The following is an 11,199-nucleotide window of genomic DNA, read 5'->3' as shown; positions in this document are numbered from 1 at the left end:
CCTTTATTATTCACTATGCGTATAATCTCACACACCCATTTGATCTTGAATGATGATGCACTGGATGCTAAGTGTCTGTGCTGAGTGCTCATAAACCATCCATTTCATCCTTTCATTTGTACACAATGTATTTCTAGTTTCTTTCTACTCGCACACCCATTTCATTTCATATGATCATCTGAAAATTGTGTCACTCTAAGCTCTCAACTATTTCCTCTTGATTGATCATCTCATAACTATTAAATGAGAGCTTTGGGATAAGCTATAGGAATCCATCAAAGAATAAAGGATTTTGTCAGATGGTGTAGATGAAGTAGTAGCATTTTCCTTGGGAGAAATGCTTGCAAAATGGAAGCATAGATAAGTCATGTGAACTATTTGATAGGATGCCTCAACATAATGTGGTCATCAAAAGCCATGGTTGTTGGATATGCACAAAATAGATATATTGAGAGAATATATTTTTTTAAGTTGCAACTGCCTTGGTAGACATGCATGCAAAATGTGGAATCCTAGACGAATAGTTCAATTGAATCCTCCTCCTGGAGGAAGGCCACAACAAATACATAGTTCAATTGAATGGTCTATAGATACCATCAAGATAAATTGCAACTATGGATAAATCGTCATATTAGAAAATCAAAACTATGGATAAATAGTCATTTAGAACTATTTTCACTAGTAGCTAAGATATCAATCTGCATCATACAAGGAAGAAGTTGAAGAGCAGTCAATACACATCAACATCATGAGAAGAAGTGATTTGGTTAATGAACTAATTACTAAATCAATATGGAGTGGTACAAAATATAAAATGAGGAATCCATAATGGGTATTCTAGTTCCCAAGTGCTGATAAGTATGATAGCCACTATGAAGACCAAAAACCAAGTGATAATTGATTAATGATCATATGTATATCCAATGATGGTCCATGATTACTATGTAATAGGATGATACACAAATCAGGAGAAGCTATATCAATAAACATAAATAATCAAGAGGACATCAATCAACATATGATTGAGCAATAATAAGCATACAACACTCATAACCGACACTGATATGGAGGAACAACAATTATGTTATGATAATGATTAAGTGAAAAAATGACAAACTTTGAGACCATATTATTATACTAGCTCATGCACACTGACTAGTGACATTATTACTATTGGCATCCAATAAGGAGAATGTTATAATCAATAACTAAAGGCTGATTAATTATTGAATGAAAGGATGCAAATCTAACAAGGAAAAGGTGTGTCTAGAAATGATCATGAAGGGATACAATCTTCATTATTAAAAAATGTTATCCTAAGTGATCTTATTGTTAGAAGACTTGTAATGGAAAGGTGCGATTAGCAAAGGAAATGAAGGGACACAAGACATGTCCCATACAATGGCACTCCTCACTCAAGGATGTAGATATAAGAAAGCTTTTTCATTGATCATTCAAAAATACAATACAAATTAGACAAAACACACAACAATTTAACACAAATATCTTATATTCATTTAAAGAGGTTCTTCTAAATCCATTTTTTCTTTCAGTCATTTTATCTTTATTATTCCTAGCTAAAGAAATGAATATTTCTAAGTTTTGAATCTACATGAATAATGCACAACCAGAATACTTGTGATAGATAGTCATTGTCAGTACACTCCATAATACTATCAGTTGGCTTGTTCTCATATGTTTTGATTGTCTCCAAGTAACGAGCACACTCTTCCACATGGAAATCTCCAAACAACAATCCTAATTTAAGACAAAAAAAAAATATACCATTTAAAAGAAAATAAAATAGTTTTTCATGCATGTTTGACCCTATGTTCTGAGTGTTCCTTGGTGGGGTAGTATAGAGGATCCATTGTGTCTTCCTAAGAAAGTCTACAAGAGGTTGGAACATAGTAAATTAGAAGCAAATCCTAGTAACAAATGTATGATGTATAGTAATATTAAAACCTGGAAGTATTGCTATGAAAGAAGCAAAACTGATACTAAAGATAACAATCTGATTTTGGAAGGTGAAGTAAAAGCGATTGCAATAGATGGTCTAGTACTCAATTATGAAGTATTTTCCAAGACTTCAAAAACTATGGCAAAACATTCATGTGAGCTAGTATTTTAAAAAAGAAGCCCCATTTTATACATTTGTGAAGTTGTATATTAAAAATGTTACTCAACATTTTGACTTTTACTAGCTTTGAGGATGAGTCTCTTTTAAGGAAAAGGGCATGTTGTGTGCCCAGACACAAAATAAAATTATAGTTGTTTTCTAGCCTATAGCCCTAGTACCCAAAAATACATATCTTCTTTTCAAAATGCAATAGACAGAACCACCATTGTTTGAGTACTCTTTAAATATAGTCAGGAATTTGTAGTTGCATTTTATCTTAGGAGAGCATGTACTTCACATATTTTTCAAATATGGTGTTGTTTGATATTTTTCTACAATTCATTCTATGAATTTTTAAGGAACTCCTCAGAATCCACACTATGAAGGAAAGAAAACAATATTCAAAACTAAAATGAAAACCATTTATTTCATTGGTAAATAGCAAGGAACATAGTCCTCTAATGGTAGAAATGATAGCTCAAGGTGAAAAAGGCTTCTAAGGAGATGCAAGCAAGATGATTAAATAATTTTTTCATTCTTGATAGAAAGAATCATACATCAAAAATCCATCCACAAGTTCAATGAGAGGTTCCCAAAAGTCATGCTTTTCATTGTATGACCTTGTCACTAATGATAAATTTACTATTGAATTGAAGTGATCGAGTCTTCCATGTAAACTAGACATGATGCCAGTGAAACAAATGTTCAACAATGAAACCATCTACATGGACAAATGAAAAGTGAAAACTAATGTCAAACTACTGATGGATTCCATAATTTAAACATCATCATATAGATCAAAACTATTGAGATATAAGATTTACATAGCGATTTTCATCACTAAATTGTGAGAGTACATGCAAGTGAAGTGTCACATCACAACATTCCTGCCCATAAAATGCTTACAAGACCCCCAAAATCATCAAAAAGTGTTGTTGAAATCCTTTGTACTTGGGCATCAATCACTAAGTCATCTGGTTCATGGGAATTGGTCTAATTAGCTAGTCTCAAGGAAAACCTTCTTGGTGGCTTTTTTATTCTAGTTCTTACAAGGAATGTACCAGCCTATAAATTTCCTTACATGGTCAGATTCTAGAAAAATAAAAAAATAATCTCAATTATCCTTTTGCAAAAGTGATCAACAGATTATACCTCAGTATCTAGCATCCATATGCTAAAGCCTTCTCTTGTCTATTTAATTTTAGATGTTATCCAAATATTTTTATCAGGGAACTGAGCTCTAGTTACTAAATCGTTGAAAATACAATGCAATGATTTGAATTCATGTAGTTTTGGGGGAGATTTTCTTGCAATGCATCCTAGAGAAACATATCCAGGAGGAGCCTGAGGCAACCAAAAGGAGATACTTTCCATGCCTCTATGTTTATATATTTGTCCTATTTTTTATGAAGTTTAATGGTGGTTTTAAAAGAACCCCATCAATTAGGTCATGAGGAATAAAAATTTCATTTGGAGGCTCAAATCTGCATTCTAGAACATTTCAACAATAGGAGAAATGTTAATAATTGCAGTTGCTTGAAGTACAAAATAAAGAAAAGCATTATAGCAATTGACTTGTATAGTGAAGAATTGAACATGTAAGGAAGATAGTTAATAACCAAGATTGATGTACAACAATTAAAAAATATAGATAAAGTGTGCTTTTCCTATTGAGGTATAAGTGGCATCTATTGCTACTACTATTGTTGTTGAGTGGGTATAGCTCCAGACTGCCTAACATTAGATTGATGTCCTTGTCGTGGCTGAACCAGAGGAAGATAGAAATTTGGAATAGGTGCATTTCTTGGCCTAATACCAGGGACAAGCTGCTGCTGATAACCAAATAAACCAGCCTATGACAAAATTAGCATCAGATCATAAACTACCAACGAAAACAATGTTGAATGAAGAACTTGCAAAAATTTGGAATGGTTTTCCAAGCATCACATGCTAAAAAGGGTGATTTGTTCTTATATAAGAACATAACAAATAAAAGTTGATGAATGTTGAGATTCTTATTTCATATTGGTCACCAAACAAAAGTTGACACATCCTTTTCTTCAAGATGAGCATAGAGCCATTTGCAAGGTATCAAAATTAACTTTGAATTGATTAGCATAGATTAACAACATCAGTAGAAAATATATCAAAACATATGAATATATATCATATTTACTTGAGGTGGCATGAGTGTGGGTGGCCCCTATCCATAGAACATTGGTTGGCTTAGACCTAGACCTCAAGGAGGGTATATAGGAAGATGAGTTGGTATAGCTTGTGCCATGCCAACTTGATTTCACATTTGTGAGAATTGTGCCTACATAAAACAATCAAGAGATGCCAAATTACTATGGCATTTCCACTAACAGAATACTAATAATTTCAACCAACCAAATAGAAATTGTGAATCAATAATTCCCAGAGTCATACTAGTTATAGCAATATTTTGAGTAAGCAAATACATTCTAGTAATAAACACACATTTAGGAACCCAACAATTCCTAAATTTTTACCCAGACTTAACCATCTAACCTACTAACTATATTATTAATACCCTTCCACCCTCTATAACCTCATGACCATTCTTTCCTACTCTTATCAGAAATAGTTCCATCAAGATAGCTCAATTCCATACTAAATGTCTTAATGATTGAGTTTCTATATATGGTTATCTTATTTAGACTATTTGACTTTGACTTTTAGTAAATTTACTAAATCTTAGAGATAAATTGTAAGATAAGCACAAGAATTGAGTATGGATCCATCTTGATGAATTGGTTTCAAAATAAACAACATGGAATCAAGTTTTTTACCATAAAATCTACTCCTCAAAATAAGAATGAAAAGAAGTACCTGTAACCTTGCTCTTCTCTCTTCTTTGCATTGAGCCAGCACAACATAGAGTAGCTTGCTAACTACTATTTTCCCATTCATTCCTACAAGCTACATACAAAAACTACAATCTTAAGACAAGAGATATTAGAAGAAAAGTTTTAGGAGTTCAAAATATTTAATAAACATTTACATCTACTCAAAACAAGCCATACTTACAGCTCGAGATGCTTCATCAAGAGTTGAGAAGGCCACAAAACTAGAGCCCCAACTATAACATTCAATCAATACAATCACATAGCATTCATTAATATGATATAAAATTCATTAATACACAATAATCAGCATTGTTTGTCATTCATTAACACTTAGCTCAAACATACAACTCAATGGGACACTTGATATATACCTTTTCACCACCAGATAGGTTAGCAATATTTTTCCAACTCTTTTTGGGAGGTCATACACTAAAAACAACACCTTCAGCAAAAGGGTCCAATAAGTTCAACTCCAACTCTGCATCACCACCCAAAGTTATCATCTGCATATATTTTTTATTCCTTAACATTTTTTTATGTAAAGTATTCATAAATTTGACTTATTGATGATAAAACTGAAGTATTAATAGTTTTTAACCAATACATTTCCTTCAACTTTAAAGAAATAGTATTGAATCCAAGCATGATCTCATCCAACCTAAACATTAGGAAATCTAAAAATTACAAAAATATAAAGAAGTTGCTGACCTAGTTATACATGAACACAAATTTAAGAGAATTTCTAGCCTGAGAATAATGATGATTAGAGTTTAGTGCATAAAATATCAATACTGATTGTATGACCAAAGTTCATCCTTGAAGTATCATGCATGTCCATGGTTGAATTTTGCAAGTCTTCAAGCACTCACCTTTTTTTCCATAGTTCATCATATTGTCTCTTTTGATCATCATGTTCCAAAGTTATGTTATGGAGTTCTTCAACCCGTTCACTATATAAAGCAACCTTCCTCCGATACTTGAGAGATTATAGAACTTAATAACATTTATATACATAAAAATATTTGAACACCATAAGTAAATCAAAACTTACAATTTCTTTATTTATATTTTTTCAAGTAAAAATTAGGTAAAGACTTTTACTCTTGTACTAAGGGTGGACTTGGAATTTTCATCCTTGAGTTTCCAACTACCTTTCAAATTGTTCACTAAATAAAATTTCTGAACCAATAAACTACATATGGAAAAATAGATGGTACAAGAATTTACTCTTGTATGGAGTCCAAGCTTGGCTTGAACTCCTTTAATTGAGCCTGAAATAAAGCTACTTTCTCGATTACTCTTTCAAGGGTACTCAACTCAAGCAATTGTTCATTTCCTAGTGTTGTTTGAAGCAAATTAGGATCAATTTCTTCAATTCAAATTCTGCAAGGACAATAGCACCATAAACATTTATCAGCATATCAGTGTCTAATAAGAGATTGCTTCAAGTTCCATTCCCCACATTAGAACAAAGCATACCACATTTTGACATCCATTCCAATCCCCAATTGGAAGAGTGCAACTCACAATTTGGCAGGCATGCATATGTAATAACATTCCCAAAACTAAGGCTTTTGCATGCCTAGAACTAGTCAGGGTCTGATAATGTCCCCATTTACTTGTAAATCAATGAAAAAGGTAGATATATGACTTTAGATCTATTCATAGGATTTGACCAAGTAAGAAGAAAGGAAACCCATTGCCCAATATGATGTTCAAGTGCTTTGCTTCCCATTCTTTAGACATCTTTGTTACATATTCTAATTTGTATTACACATCAACTTGTAAATGAATCATATTTTTTATTTAGTTAACAACAAAACTATTTGATCATGCATGAACTATCTATTTCACTAAAATTGTGTATTTTTCCCATCCAGGGTTTTCAAACACTTTATGTGAGCTTGTCATTTAAACTGAGCCAAAGACCACTTGCTTCTCCTAATCAAAGCTTGTCCACAACCTTTTTGAGTTCATTGTATTCATTCTTGGCTTTCTCTACCTCTTCATTATGTGTGTCTAATAGCTATAGAGTCAAATAGTCAAGCCTTATAATAGATGGAAAAAGAAGTCATATATGTGAATACAAGACTCAGGACTATCCTAAATAAAACAATTCACAACATAAAAATGTTAAAACCATATGAGAAAATATCCATCTATATAAGCATGTATATCAAACTGGGAAAGACATAAATAGAAAACTCATAGAAAACTAAAACCTCTTGTGTCTTTTTATAGTTTTCTTGCATCACAAGTTCTTTTTGTTCAATCTCTTTAAAAGCAACTTTCTTAGTGACAACTCTTTCTTTTTCTTTTGTTGACTCCTCGATAGCTTTCTATAATTTCTATATAGTTTTCTTGCCTATGGTAATCTAAACCTTACAACAATTTATTTTTGTGCTTGACTTGTCAATATCCTACTCAAATGATGTAGATAGTACAAAATTTGGCAAATCAAACAAATAAATTTAGTAAATTTAGCATAGCCAAAAAAAACACTAATGGTACTTACACTCTGCAATTTTGTAACTTTAGATTTTTGCTTCTATAAATTTTCTCCTCCTACATTCTCCATCTATATCAAATTAGTTTTTAATTTACTAGAAATGGATTGTAAATAAGGACTACTAGCCTTAAGTTCAGGAGATCTCATGTACATTAACCCAACATGGATTGAACAAAAATCCTATCATGCTCATCGGTTGTGATGCAAATAAGTGTTCCAAGGATTGATTAAAGAGGATAGTCAGCCTCCAAGGTGGGGTAAGGCATGGAATGGACCAAAGATCATACCATATTCATGGACCAGGAAGTGTATGAGTGTTCCCAGGCTAGAGAGTCTTATCAAGTATGGCACACACAGATGGATGAACAAAGAATTCACCCATGTTCTCACATTACAAAGACAACCATCCTTGAGATTTATGTTCAGAAAATATTTCCAACAAATTCTTGATATTGATTACTCTTCAATTCTTACAAAAATGGCCTTGTCATTGATATTTTATAAATTGAACTGAATGTTTCAATTTATATGCCTTTTAAAATGACTAAAACCCTAAAGTGCAGACCTGATTTTGAAATAAAATTATTTATTTAGGATAAATTATTTATTCTACTTATTAGTTCTTCTTCTTTCTCTTCCTTTTCTATCATTAGCCCAAGATCTTCTTCTTTCTCTTCTTTCGCTTCAACAAACCAATATATCAAAGCATATATATAATATGCTAGTGATATTATATGAAAAACATTTGATAAATGTATCTTTGATGAAAAAAAATTTTGAGGTGTTAAATATATCTCTATTGGCTATGAAAATAGTTTTAAAAAGGAAAAATAAGGGTAGAATTTCTTTGAGACTCACCAAACCTTAGTTGAAGATCAGGAAGGAGATCTCAAGATAAGACAACTTTTTCAGTACATTGAAGCCCTTAATGCTTTGTAGCTTCCACAAACTATTGATTTTAATTATTTCAATTGAACATAGACATTTTCAATTCAAGACATCCAATTATATTAAGATATTTGTGTCTTTCCAGATTAGAAAAAATGCCAACGTTGTTAACCCTAGACAATTGTTCAAACCCAAACTTAGTAAACTGCTTGATAAACTTCCAATCTTTGTCAACATTCAGTTGTTGGATATAATAAGAAATTTGAGATCAGGAAAAACACTTCTAGTTGGAGGAATGTGTTTCAATTTGTATAAATTATTGGGACTAATGTTCTCTCCCCCATAATCACTTTTCAATCTCTTATTAGAAAAGTTCCCTTGATGATTAACTTACATTGAAGCAAGGCCATGGCTGCTCGGTTACTCTAGGATCTTCAATCTTTTCAAAAAAGCATACAATAAAAAAAACATTTTTTAGTCACCATATCTTCTACATTGCCCATGAAGGTTTTAAATAGAGGAAAAAAAACAACAAAAATAATAGAGATAGATCACCAACAAAAGTAACAAAGATGATCATAGACAGAACTGCATAAAAATTTGTAGGTTCTTATTTATCAAATGTAATAGCAATACATATATATAATACAATGCGATTTGATATATCATTCAAATTTTAGCAACGTTCCTTTAAATCTTGAGTTTGACAGCAAACTTGCAAAGTAATAGAACTAATGAGCAGCTCTATAGTCTTTAATTAAATCCTACTCAAACTCTATGACACATGAACAAGAAATGTAAACTTGGTTAGACTAACTCAAATAGTTTTATGAATAGATACCTTGTTTTGGTTCTACTCAGGGTTTGCTCTACCTATATATTCAGTTGTTTTTTCCACCATTCCAAGATCCTTAGTATTATATTCAGTAATGAATGCATTAATAAGCCACCTGCTGAATATTATGGCCATGATTGAGGGAGTCATCTAGGAGTTTCAATATAGTGAATTTTACCAAAGAAAAGTGGAGATAATACTGAAGTTGGGGAAGAGCGAGAAGAGAGTAGAATAAATTAGAGTACAAAGCTCACTATAGTTGAAGGTATGCTTTGGGGCAAATAGTTGCAAGATAATTTATCAACTCATAGCCCACTTTTTACATAATTGATGACCCTTTTAAGAACATTATTTTTCTCTATTCATGATGTTTTTCTTTCTCAGTCAAGTAATAATGAGATTACAGTTGATCATTTAAGCCGGTTTCAAATAACAATTGTAAGTGCACCATTTTCATTATACATGTCTAGTTAGAATTTAAGTTCCAAGATGTCAAACCATCTATTAAGGATCTACTATTGATATTTCATAAATTGATATAATTTCAAATGCCTTATGCCTTATCCTAGCCATGAGGGATTCCCAATATGCATGACAAAGAAAACACAACAATCTAGACTTTATATTCATGTCCCATCCTAGATGTAACAATCTAAAATTTCCATGTCCATTATCGAAACAACCTTTCCTAACCATGATCAGATAGCAAAATATAAATAAATAATAAAAAATATTGAAGATAGATTAAACTGATACCAAGAAAATTTAGTTTGGAAATTGTTGATTTACAAAATCCATGTATTAACCCACAAATCACTAAAAAATTAAATCAGTAAGAATTAAAACAGTCACACACTTAAGAAATTTATTCATTGGAAGTTGAAAACTCATTAAAGAAGAAGATAGCCAAAAACAACCATTTTCAATAGGGTGAATAATTAATCTCCATTGAGAGATAATATTTTTAGAGGCTAGTTATAGCAAATCAGAGTATATAAATAGAAAAACAAGACTAGTTCTAATCATTTTAAAAGACATATATAAATCTTATTCTTAGCCAAGTATTATATAGAAGGCATTTATATAATTATTTAGGCATTTATTTAGAGTTGTTGGGCTAATGATAGAAAAGGAAGAGAAAGAAGAAGAACTAATAAGTAGAATAAGGATCCTTAGCCAAAAGATGCCAAGTTGCAGAATCAATGTTGGCTAGTGTGTTGATGAGATCCATGAGCTTCTGTTGCTCATCAAATGACATATCTTCAACCTCCATACCCAATTTTAGGCCTCCATTATTATTAACATTGGGAAATTGTTTCTTGGCCTCTGCCATTAGACTAGCAAGAAGAAACAACATTATCAAGAATGACAATGATAATGGAACTCTGGTGTACAATCCAGGAACCATGAGTTGAAGACAATGGAAATGCATGGAAATGGAAGAGGGAGAAGAAAATACTTAGCTTTTATAGTTATTGACATTCAATGTGGTTTGGAGATGTGGGAGATGGAGCATTTGCATGTGGATGTGAGTGCCACTTGTTTTCTTGTGGCATCATTATTGCTTTCTTCTGCCTCATTATCCCTGTTATCCTATTGATTCTTTGCACCAAAACAAGGAAATTATATTAAAGAAATTGTATGATTTTAATGATATGGCATAATTATTGTTGTTGGTGATGGTGGTACATTGCGGATTAGTCTTTCTTTGGTTGGATGCAGCAATTTCATGGCAAACTGAATGCTCATCTCTGTCTCAATATTCTACTATTTTTCAAAATGTTTGCAAGAATACATATAGCCATCACGGGGATTTATCAACATTTTTTTGTGTGAGACAACAATCTTCAGCCATGTAAATAAACATGATACTACAAAAATAAGTAATGAGAATCATGTTATTTTATCAAATACAGCCAAATGGAAAGAGACATAGAATTTGAAAAGCTTTTAGTAATATTCGAAGCAACGTTTTCCA

Source organism: Cupressus sempervirens, chromosome 5 (assembly GCF_028749045.1).
Source record: "Cupressus sempervirens isolate cs-2001-9-10 chromosome 5, ASM2874904v1, whole genome shotgun sequence".
NCBI classification, from domain to species: Eukaryota; Viridiplantae; Streptophyta; class Pinopsida; order Cupressales; family Cupressaceae; genus Cupressus; species Cupressus sempervirens.
The sequence above is the reverse complement of the archived record's forward strand: the minus strand, read 5'-3'. Positions refer to the sequence as shown.